Source organism: Camelus dromedarius, chromosome 17, assembly GCF_036321535.1.
Source record: "Camelus dromedarius isolate mCamDro1 chromosome 17, mCamDro1.pat, whole genome shotgun sequence".
Taxonomy (NCBI): Eukaryota; Metazoa; Chordata; class Mammalia; order Artiodactyla; family Camelidae; genus Camelus; species Camelus dromedarius.
Window position 1 is genome coordinate 39,828,905 of NC_087452.1, and position 12,261 is coordinate 39,841,165.

Sequence of the window (12,261 nt, forward strand, 5' to 3'; positions counted from 1 at the left end):
CAAAAATGACTAGAAATATCAGGAGATTCTGTGTGGTACTCTCTGCGCTTCCTGGACTTGGGTGACTGTTTCCTTTCGAAGTTGGGGAAGTTTTCAATGATGATCTCTCCAAAAATTTTCTCAGGTCCTTTCTCTCTCTCTTCTCTTTCTGGGACCCCTATAATGCAAATATTAGTGCACTTCATGTTGTCCCAGAGTTCTCTTAAACTATCCTGATTTCTTTTCATTCTTTTTTTCTGTTCTGAAGTAGTGATTCCCATAATCTGTCTTCTAGCTCACTGACCCGTTCTTCTGCCTCATTTATTCTATTCTTGGTTCCTTCCAGTGTATTGTTCATTTCAACCCAAAGAGGAACACACCAAGGCACAAAGTCATCAAATTGACAAAAATTAAGGATAAGGAGAAAATATTAAAATTAGCAAGAGAAAAGCAACAAATAGCATACAAGGGAACTCCCATAAAGTTATCAGCTGACTTTTCAGCAGAAACTCTACAGGCCAGAAGGGAGTGGCACAATATATTTAAAGTGGTGAAAGGGAAAAACTTACAAGCAAGAATACTCTATCCAGCAAGGCTCTCTCATTCAGACTTGATGGAGAAATCAAAAGCTTCACAGATAAACAAAAGCCAAAAGAATTCAACATCACCAAACCAGCTTTACAACAAATGTTAAAGGACCTTCTCTAGTTATCAAACCATAAGAAAAGAGAACAAAAAGAAGAAAAAAGGGGAAAAAAAAAAAAGACCTATAAAAGATTGCTTCGGCTCTTCGGGGTCTTTTGTGGTTCCTTATAAATTGTGGAATTGTTTGTTCTAGTTCTGTGAGGAATGTCGTGAGTATTTTGACAGGGGTTGCATTGGATCTATGGATTGCTTTGGGTAGTGTGGCCATTTTGATAGTGTTGATTCTTCCAATCCAAGAGCACAAGAAATCTTTCCATTTCTTTGTGTCATTTCGGTTTTCAGAGTATAGGTAACCTCCTTTGGTAAGTTTATTTCTAGGTATTTTGTTGTTTTTGATGTAATGGAAATGTCTCTGCCAGTTATAAACTTCTGGTTTTTGAACTGAAAAAAAAAAAAGTGAATGAAGGACTGCAAATGGCAAAATATCCTTCTTTTTATGGGTGAGTTGTATTCCATTACGTATACACATATGCTGCATCTTCATTATCTATTCAACTGTTGATGTGTACTTAGGATGCTTCCACAGCTTGGCAATCATAAATAATGCTGCTGTTAATTAGCAGGGTGTACGTATCTTTTTGAATTAATTTTTATTTTGTGGTTGGCTTTATTCCTTTGATAACTAGGTAAGTTTAAAAAGCTAAAGCTCTAAACGTTCTTACAAACAAGGAACAATACATATATGTAAATTAAAAAATACATGTGCAGTAAAAAAAAAAAAAATCTATCAAGCCATGAAAAACACGAAAGAAACTTAAAAGACACATTCCTAAATGAAAGAAGCCAGTCTGAAAATGCTATAGACTGAACGATTCCAACCAAATGACATTCTGGAAAAGGCACAGCTACAGAAACAATAAAAAGATTGTGGTTTCCAGGGGTTTCATGAGAGGGAGGGAGGGAGGAATGAATAGATGGAGCACAAGGGATTTTTAGGGTGATGAAATTATTCTGTATGATGCTATAGTGGTGGCTACATGTCATTATGCATTTGTCAAGACCCATAGAACGTACAACATCAAGAGTGAACCCTAACGTAAACCATGGACTTTGGTTGATAATAATGTGCCCATGTTGGTTCATCAGTTGAACCAAACATGCCACACTGACGAGGGATGTTGAGGGTAAGGGAATATATGTGTGTGGGTGGGGAGGGCTATGAAGAACTCCCTGTATTTTCTGCTCAATTCTGCTGTGAACCTGAAACTGCTCTAAAAGAATAAAGTCTATTAAAAAAAGAGGGAAAGAAATATCAGGAGAACTTGATAAAATCACAATGATAGTAGCTTTTATTATATCTTTGTCATGATTTGGTATCTCAAGGAGCTAAAAATAAGCAATGTGGAAATATCATAACCAACAGGGTAATTTAGTAGCTCTATATGATTTTTTTTAATCCTGGAAAGTATGTTTAAAACTCAGCATTTACTTGACCATGAAGAAAACAAATTCTCTCCAATAAGGTCTCATTTTCAGACCACACGCATCACAGACTGAAGCTATTCGTGCCACCCCCACTCCCACACCCCCAAAGTGAACAAATCAAGCCTCCTCCAGAGTGGTAATGAGGGGGGTTGGCAGGGACGGAGGATGGAGCAAAGGGAACTGATGCCATCAGCGCCTACTCTGTGCTGACGAGTCTGTGTGCCGCCTGCTTTTCCTTTTATTTTCTCAGCCAGTTCTCAACACAGCCCTGTAGAGGCATCACCACCCACTGAGCAGGTCATGGACAGTTATTCTCACCGGTCACTACTCGGACTGTCAGGTCCCCATCAACTGCAGGCCGCAGAGTCCCCACCTTTCATTGGAAGGAGGAGCTGTACCCTCTGCCCCCAGCTTCACGTCCTCTTTCCCATCTCTGGGTGGTTCTCTTCCACCTCTGTGGTCAAATGGGGACTGTCACACTGACCCACTTCCCAGCAGGGCTGGGAGATGTAATGACTATGAAGGCTAATAAAATATTTACAGTGCCTATAGCACACGTGGGAAGTGCCAGGGCTCACTTACTGAAAACAACGACAGTGCTGGATAAACGGCCTGCAGAGCCTAGTGCCGCCCTGGAGAAGGGGAAACAAGCTGCCAGGGTAATTTCAGGCTCTATTAGACGCCCGCAGCAAATCTCACGGCTCTCCAAGAGCAGAGAAAATCTGCCACACAGGAAATCCTGACCGAGGGCCACTGCCCAGCCAAGCAGAGCAACGTGATCTGATTAAAATGGGCAGCGACCTTTCGCGTTAGTGGGGTATCTCTGGGCTTTTTCGGAATTCAGGAAGGGAGAAGCAAGGTGCCTCCAAGCAACCTTTGGCTCAAGCTCCAGGATCTTGCCTGCTTAAAGAAACCCTCTCAGGCATCTGCAGCAGAGGCTGCTCTGGGCTGGTCGGGTCTGAGAAGAGGAGGGATGTCTTGATGAAAAGTGTTGGGGCATTTAAGTTGTTGCAGGGGACAACAGAAAGAGCAAGGAGCACACCCACTTAAGTGATGAAAAGAAGGCTAGTCTATCAGAAGTGTCCAGACAGGAAGCTAGATCCCACGCCAGGAGTTCAGTGCCTGGGACTAGAGGTAGCAGAAGAGCTGAAAGGACTCGTGAGAGACCACGAGGCCACCCAGAGACAGTCAACAGAGGGAAGTCGCCACCACCCCTGGCGCTGGAGGAACAAAGGTGGAGGTGTTGCCAGAGCCCAGATGTGAGCTAGACCCACCAAGAAGATGCAGCCTCTGCCAGAGACAAGACTCAAAGCGGAGCAAGAAGGGGAGAAATCCTAAGATGCACAGCTTGCATGGTGGGCACCTAAGGCGCTGAGCAGAGCCAGGGAGGGCTCTGAGGGCCATGCCCAGCACAGAGCCCGGCAGCTGAGGAAGGGGGCGCTGAGCAAGGTCGGCCAAGTCAGATAGGATGCTAGACTTGCACGGAAGAACCACAGGGAACATTCACAGGTTTTGAAACCAGAAGTGACTTTCCCCATCCCATGTGCTAGATAAACAGCAGATCAGCAGCAAAGCTCTGGACTCCTAACTCCCAGTCTGGCTTGTGACTCATCACCTGGTGAGCCCGGTACATGTGGCATCCACTGCCCGTGAGAACAAGCCTCTGGGTGAAGGGATATGATTCTGGTCGCTTAACACAGAGTGCGAGAACCGCAAGGCTGGCAACCCCTGGCAGCATGTGAGCTCTCTTTCCCTGAATTTGAGTTCCAGCCTTTTACTGCTTCAAAGACCCAGTGCCAGCGGCAACCTCGTTCTAACTGGTTAACCTAATTCTAAGCATAGAATTCCAGTTACAGGAAGTCACCTTCACCTCCACCGCAAATTACTAAGCCTGATAACAGGGTCGGCAAAAGGAGCGATGTGCTAAAAACACTGGGATACATCAGTCAGTCTGATGACTCCAGAAAGCAACCTAGGAAGTTTCAGACAAGCCCTCCTTCATTACTCCTCCCCAAGAATGGAGTTTAACGTTTTCAACTGTCTTATGAATCAAGTAAGGAGTGTAAGTTCATGGGATGTTAATTTAATGGCTCACTTGGGCTTTGACTAATTTTGTTCTTGTGACAGTGTGATCAGTTTAGAAACTCTAAACTGGGAAGTGAAAATAATTTCCATTCGCTCTGCATCAACAGAACTGAATTGCTGGGAACCGAGCATTCCTTTAGGTGGGCAGGGAGCTGGGGTCACATAAATTCACAGAGTCGGGGAGATAATTGACATAAGGTTGTCTAATTTGTCAGGGGCAGAACTGGAGCCCAGAATCCAGGACTCCAGGCCAGGGTTGTGCTGGTGACAGAGGGAGACCTACGTGGCTAACAGCATCCCCCGCATCCCATATTCTGTTCACAGGCTTCTTTCCTTTTCAAATAGCCGTACAAGAATATTTACTCCTGCCTCCCAGGGACATAACACTGTCTTTGCTTCTGGAGCTCCAAGAGTTTTAAGATCTGATCCTTATTTCTGAGCTGCGAGGAGAGGCGTGTGGGACTTGACTATTTGATCTGAGAGTAAAATGAGAGAATGCATTTCCTGGTGCCTCGGGCAGTGCCCAGCACACTGCAAGGACTCAAGCAATGCAAATGTGTTCCGTGGCAGTGCTGGTTATCAGCGACTGTGCTGGACCATCTCCACTGCCCTTCTCGGCGGGCCAGTCCCAACGGACTGTAGCAGGGTCTCTGTCGCTCCTGCTTTCTGTTGGGTGTTGCTGGAGGAGGTCCTGGAGGATGAGAGGGATGTGCGTGGGAGGGCCGCACTTCTTCCGGGGGCCACAGCCCTTGTGCAGGTCATCACCCCTCCCTGGGCCACCTCCCACAGTCTCCCACAAAGGCTCCCACAGTCACTAGCCCCAGGTGTGACTGCACCGGCCTGTGTTGGCTTCCTAACCCTGTCCACAGCCTCAAAAGCCATTTTCGTACACCCTCCTCACTTTCTCCATTTGAATGTGCCCTCCTTTTCTTTTCTGGACTCTATTGAATCTAGTTGCTAACCGTATTTCACAGTAGAAAAGCAGAGTGAAATTTCCCAGGGCCTGTTACAGGCTCTGCCCACTTGTGGTCTGGGCACACCCGTGTCTTTGCAATTCCATCCTTTCAAATGCCTCATCAGGCAGGTTACGGGAGAGGAAGTTAAGGGAATTTGGGCCAACGAGGGTGATCAGACATTTGACTTACAGCCCACGCATACAGCTTTTCTGGGTCATGGTCAGTCGATAGTACCCCGTCCCACTGTGACCACAGTCTGCTCGTGTAACAGGGCCAAGCTCATGAGTCCCACACATCCCTCTTCTGTATGGGCCAGAGACTCTTGAGACGTATTGTATCCAGACCATTGACTCTGATTTCTGGGAAACAGCATCAAATTCCAGCACCTAGAAAAGTGTTGGGCCCACCACAGGGCACTCAATATTCATGGGCTACTGAATGCCTTCTGAGATATACCACAAGCCACGATGGTTGGTCTACGGGGTAGAGTCACAGAAGCATGACTCCTTGAGTACAAAACTTGTCCCCGTGTCTCCATACCTGTGCGTTCAGACACTACCTGTAGAATGCAGTTGACTCATCATTGCTAGATACCAGCAGAAGCATCAAATCTCTGATTTTCAGTTGTCTTTCCTAAGGGAAGATACCATGCATTCTTGAGGCTGGCATTTCATTGCAAGGCTCCAATTCTAGCTTCTTAATTGACTAAAAGGGAAAAAGGATGAGAAGACTCTCAATCTCTATAGTGACCTCTACCAACTATGGCTGAAGAACCTTGACCAGAAGTTGCCCACAGGTGACAGGGGCTAAAACACTGCTTTTATGCCGCAGGTCTTTCTTTCTCCCTTTTTGGGTTTGGTAATATTTTTCTGGCCCTCAGCCGGTAGGGCCCCAGGGAAATCCTGGCGGAGAGTCGGATTTGCTTGGCCTCGCAGCCCGCAGGCCTCAGTGAGTAAGCCTGTGTTTATTCATCACTTGCTTTTCTGCATGGACCCGCCTCACAGCAAAAGGTCCAGTTAGAATGTGGACTTTCTGGAACATGAAAGACGGGGCTGGGAGAATCTTTGTGGCTGAAATGGGTGGGAATATAGAAATACTTAAATTTGGCCAGAATAGATTTAAATATAAAAAGAAGAAAAAAGGAAAAAAAAAAAAAAAACCCTCACTCCACAGCAGCTGCCTACACAGAAAGGAAGGAAGTCCAGATGGGAGGGCGGGGAGTGGGCTAAGAGCTTGGCCATAAAGCACTCTGCTTGATCTGAACTTCCTGCTTGGTCACATTTTCTTTCAGGACACAATCTCTGCAGCCCTAGGGAGCCCTGGGCTTTTGGAACTGGTGCTGTGGGCGTGAACCCTGCCTTCGCCACTTTCTGCTGTTTGAACTGGAGCAGAAAGCTTAGGAACTGTGGACTTCAGACTCCTCATAGAGAGTGGCTGAACATACTTGTCCTGAAGCGCTGGCCTGAGGAGGAAATTAGATCGTGGGTGTACAGGTTTTCGCTGTGATGGCCTACAACACATGCTAAACAAGTACAAGATTACTCTGTCTCCTGACCTTAATTAATCCAATTTCATCATTCTGAAAACAAGGCGTTTATTCATTCATTCATACATCTGTTCATTGAACAAATGGTTACGGTGCTGATCTGGGTCTGGGGTCTAACCTCAGCATAACCCAGTGACAGATGAATCTAATGGGTTCTTGCTCTCACGCAGTCTGGGAGGAGAAAACACTCACTCACAAAGCTCCACACGAAAAAAGTTTTCGTTGTAGGCGTGTTAAGAAAAAAACAGACTATGGCCCCTGAGACAGCAAAACAGGCAGATCTGAGTGTGTATGTGGAGGGGTCAGGAGTGCCTCTCTGAACCTGCAGGAACTGTTAGACAGTGCCCAGAAACATCAGAAGGGTGGGAGTGGAAGGAAGAGGAGAACCCTGCAGGAGATCCTGAGGCAGGAAGAGGTTGGTGTGCTCGTGAAATTGAAAGGCGGGCGTCATGGCGGGCACGCTTTGAGGGGTCTGAAGACTGGGATCCAGTGAGGAAGGAAGAGTGGCCACTGAGCATGAGGTGTGCCGGTGGCCTCAAATGAAGTAGAAAATGCAGACCAGATGGTACATGGCTCTGTGTGCCAAGTGTTGTAGAGATGGCCAGCTCCCACCAGAAATTACGCTGTCCCTTCCAGAGTATAGACGTGTTCATACTCTGTCCAGTCAGGACACCACTGTGTTCCCAAGCCCCTTGCATTGAGGCGTGGCCACTGGACTACAAATCAAAATGATGCGTGTCTTTTCTCTGCCAAGACTTTTCAGAAGCAGGTCTACCCTCTCCCTAACCCTCTAGCTCATTCTTCCAGCTAGAAGCAGATGGTGAAGTTGCAAGACAGAAGGAACTCTGGTTCCTAAATCCTGGGGGACAGCTGCCTGCTGACTGGGACCATTCATCTCGGACTGTTATGTAACTGAGAGGTAACCTTCTCTTGTGTTTCAACAGTTATGTAATTATTGCTCTGTTTATTGCACTTACACATCACTCTTAGACATTGTACTAAGGAGCTTTGATTTTGTTCTCAAATTTTTATTTTGAGTCCTATTTTGCTCTAAGTGTAGTGGGAAGTCACTGAAGGATCTGAAGCAAGGAAGTGGCATGACCTGCTTTCACTACAAAATGATTTACTCTGGTTGAACAAATTGGGAGAGGGGTAGGGAGGTCTAGAATTGTATAGCAAATGAGGCAAGAGATGATGATGGCTAAAAATAGGGGTAGCAGTCAAGAGAGAGAAAAGTTCCGGTGCGTGGGACCACCAGGACCCAATGATGGTGGATAAGGGGGACAGAGATGCTGAAGGAAACCCTCGCGTTCCAACTGGAGCATCTGGGTGCCACGATGGTAGACTCTGGGAAGAGTCCCGGCTGGGGGAGAACGTGGCGTGGGTCAGAATGAGCAGGGCAGGAGTGGGGGCATTTCTGTGACACATCATCTCTGCCAGTCTCTGCTATGAAGCTAATCTGGGTAGGATCCTGCAGTCACATTACCAGACGGCGTCTTTGGTCTGATGAGCATGGGACATCTTCCCAGTACTAAACAACCCCATCATGCCATTCAATCATCTGCTCATTCATTCACTCAACCAGGCAGTGGGCGAGGGACCTGGGGGGCTGGGGGGAAGCACAGTCCTGCTCCTAAGGATCCTATAGTCCTCGTACTGTCCTTCTTTAACTGCTCGTATAAACCTATCAGAGTGGAATTGGTAGCCAGAAATAAGTAGCCAGAGGAACTGACAATGAAGATATTGTTTCTGATACAAAGAGGATGGTGTGGGGGGCTGGGTGGAAAAGGAACAGATCTAGGAACAGAAAGGGCACAAAAGGACTGGATCCCCTAAAAATTTAGTGTTTCCTCCCATACAACTTTATAGGACACTTAAAATGTGGAGGGAGAAATCAAAACCCAGATGCTTATGGGACCTCCGCACGGTGTCACAACTAGAACAGTGCATACCCCCGTCACTGCACACCACGTGACGCTCCTCTGGTCTGGGGAAGCGCTGTTTATAAGTGAGTTTAGAGGAAAATGGTTGAATTTTCCTCTAAACTCAAGGAAGGCTGCAGCAGCAGAAGGGCGGCATGACGCCTCCTCACCTGGACAGGTGCTCAGGGCGGCCCGGCCGTCTACCCTGGGTGAAGACCCAGTGGCTGGAACCAGTTTGGTCGGGTTCCCCGTATGGAGTCAGAGGGTGACTGCAGGCAGTGTCCTGAGGAGTCTGGGGGTCAAATTCTGCCTCCAGGGTGTTGGGCTGGAAATGAAGACATGTTGATAAGGTCGGAACGTGCAGGTAATGGACCAGTGCTGTGTAGGAGATACACACAGCTTGGTTTATAGACCTCAGGGCCTCAGTGGATATATTACTGGAGGGCTGTTTAAATCTAGGCAGAAACAATGTCATTTTCTCAGAGCCAGGAGAGCTTAGAAAGATAACTCCGGCGTACGCGTGTGTGCATGTGTGTGTGTGCCCACATCCTTACACATACATGTGCTCAGGCGTGTTCCGTGCTGGTGTGGGGTCGGGATGGGCAGGGTGGAAGCAGGGGACGGCAGGAACAGAAAGCTGATCAGCCGGGAAGCTGGGAGAGCTGGCCCGGGAGGCACCGGTCTCCGCTCAAGCCGGCTCTCTCCGCAGCACTGAGTCCTCCAGCTTTGTTCCCGAGACTCATCACATGCAGCTCTTCCTTACACTACTCTTACTTATGACTAGGGAAGTACACGGAAGACTTGGGGATGCTTCCAGCTCTCCCCGAGATGGGAAAGGCCCCTTAGACCTTTGTTAGAAAGAATCAGTGGCACAACAGAGCCTGTGCTAACATCAAACCCTTGGATTCTGTCTGTGAAAGGCGATCTGTTAAATAAAAACGAGCTTTAATGTTCCCACTGTCTGTAAGACTCCTCACGAGTATATGTGCATAAATCCTAAAGGCTCTGCTTACACATTCAACGCCTTGAGTTTCAGACGGGAAAGCGTGGTCCCTGTCTCAGCCTAACACGAAAGTGGACTCCCTGAGGATTATAAGCAACTTAACAGCAAAGGGCTTACGATGTGCCAAGCACTTTAAAGATACTCTTCTAATCCTCTAACAGCCCCACGAGGTAGGTACTATTTTCATGCCCATTTTACAGATGGCTCTGTGAGGTCAGATAACCTGCCCTGGTCACACAAGTAGCAAGTGGCCCTGGCAGGAACTGAATCCAGAGGCCCTGCTGTCAACTGTGCTGTCCTCCTCCCATGGACAAGAGAGGCCCCTGCCCGGAGGCGCCTCACTGAACGTTCCCCGGCGGGCCTCTGCGCTACACGGGAACCTAAATAGAGGGGCTGTTTCTAGTGTCTCATCACCCCTCCGGCCAGAGGCACAGGACCAGCACATGAGAGAGGCCCACTGAGGCTTGTCACATGTTTGCCACTGGGGCTGGGCCAGCCTGCCAAGGAGATCTGGTCCACCCTGCTGCCCCGTACCACCACCTGGGATTCTGCACCCAGTGACCCTCACCCCAGCACCTCGCCCCACAACAGCCCCCCCTCCCCAGTCTGACCCCTTCTAAGCCAGCCTCCCTAGCAGCCCAGGTCCTGGTGCGGGATCTGTCCACGGGCACCTGCCGCTTCCGTGCAGGGCCAGCGGGACACGTGCCCACCGCGCTGAACAGTGAACACTCCATCTGGGCTGGGCACCAGAGCAGGTGACAGTTGCTTGCTGCCACCACGACACAACTCCCTCCAGTGCTTGGCTGCCAGTTTTGCTGTGTTCCTTTCGTTTCGGGAGCACAATAGGTACGGCAGGCGGCGGATTAAACTTAAGAGATTTGGACGTGAACCCTTTCCTGAATGGGAAAGAAACATTCCACGCAACTTGGGTTTTCTCCAGGATGCTGCCCGGAGGCCTAATCGGAATGAGCAAAATAGATCAACCTTTTTTTTCCATTTCACGAGTAGACTTGGGAGAGACAGGAATTCAATCATGAAGTCCTAACCACATTGTCAAAATGGCAGCTCTTGACCCAACAGAAAAGCTGACTAAAGGAGGCAGGAGGGTGAGTAACATTTACTGAGCTCCTACGATGTGCCAGGTTCTTGCATATGCTCCTTTAAAAGTCCCAATAATTTTATAAAGTAACTATTTTGAGATGCACACAGATGAGACTGAGATTCAGTGGTTACGTGACCTACCCCAAGGTTATATGAATAGTGGGTCACGGAACTTGAATTTGAACCAAGACATGTGTGACCCCGAAGTTCACGGTGTTCCCAGGACGCAGCGCTGCCAAAGACCTTGACTTTTCTGAGCTACCTACGAAGAATAGTTTTCTAGATTGCTGCAAGAGATGTCTCTAACCCTTAATAACATCACAAGCATAGAAAGAAAACTCTTCTATGTTGAAGGCTTAACATCAGTTCCGAGATGGTAAATAGCATAGTGGCACCCTTTATTTTGGAAATAGCATTATTTTTCAAAAGCTCCCCTGAACTAAAATTAACAGAAATAAACCGTACCTAGTAAAGGTGAAGAAAGGCAAACGTCTACAGCCATTCTGTTTGGTGTTTCAAAATGTTTCTTTCTGACCAAAGCTAACACGCAACAGAGTCAAACAAGGAGACAACGTTAACTATTAACTTAGGGGTGAAAAGTCAACAGTAAGCACATTCTTGGTTCTACCCTACCCACACTTCAGCAAATATTAACATACATGGGCAAGGGCACTTTCCTGTAACCATAGGAGTGTGTTGTATACATTTGAAAAACCCCAGCAAGGAAGGCATTTTTCCAATGCTAGGCCCTTTTGTTACAGAAGCACAGAAGAGTAGCCTGCTTAAGGTCACCTGGTCAGTGAGAGCTGGGATCCTGGAGGAAAGAGGTCTCCTGTACTCCCAGCTTTGTGTGTTGGTGGGATGGTCTTGTCCTGGTTTAGAATTGCAGTACGTGGCACGACTGCGTCCATTTACAAAACACCGATGACTTCCTCATTCTGTTAGAACCAATACCATATCTGAAATGAAAAACAAACTCTTTTTTTTTTTTTACAGCCCTACTCTGACCTTCTGCCTGAGGTGTATTAGTCTGAGGCCAATGGGTAGGTGACCACTGGTGCCACTACTTTCTAGGCTTGAGTTTGCAGACTGGGTTTCTAGAAGGAAAATGGCATAGCAGAAAATGCATGGAATGCATCGGACTGAGCTGAGTCTACAGCCCAGCACTGCCCGTGGGCAGCTGATGCCAGGGCAAGCAGTGCTTCCCCTCCCGGGCCTCAGCTTTCCCACTGATGAAAGGGAAATTATGATTCATAATGATCCCATGTGTAGTGAGTTGAATACTGTTCCCCCCAAATTCATGTCCACTGGGAACCTCAGAATGGAACCTTATTTGGAAATAGGGTCTTTGCAGAGACAATTAACTATCAAGATGAAACATATTGGGGCAGAAGACCTAAATAGACATTTCTCCAATGAAGATATACAGATGGCCAAGAGGCACATGTAAAGATGCTTCACATCGCTGATTATCAGAGAAACGCAAATCGAAACTACCATGAGTTATCACCTCACACCAGTCACAATGGCCATCATTCA

At 47.4% G+C, this 12,261-nt stretch overlaps 1 long non-coding RNA gene across 1 annotated transcript in view; it reads right to left on the bottom strand.

Moving 5' to 3' along the window:
• The window catches only part of LOC116158361 (uncharacterized), a 41,081-nt gene extending 29,838 nt beyond the window's left edge, over window positions 1–11,243 (bottom strand). The window contains exon 1 of the long non-coding RNA XR_010384716.1: window positions 11,188–11,243. This is a non-coding gene — a long non-coding RNA (uncharacterized LOC116158361). The remainder of the gene's footprint in view (window positions 1–11,187) is intronic.
• Between the last annotated feature and the right edge of the window lie 1,018 nt (window positions 11,244–12,261).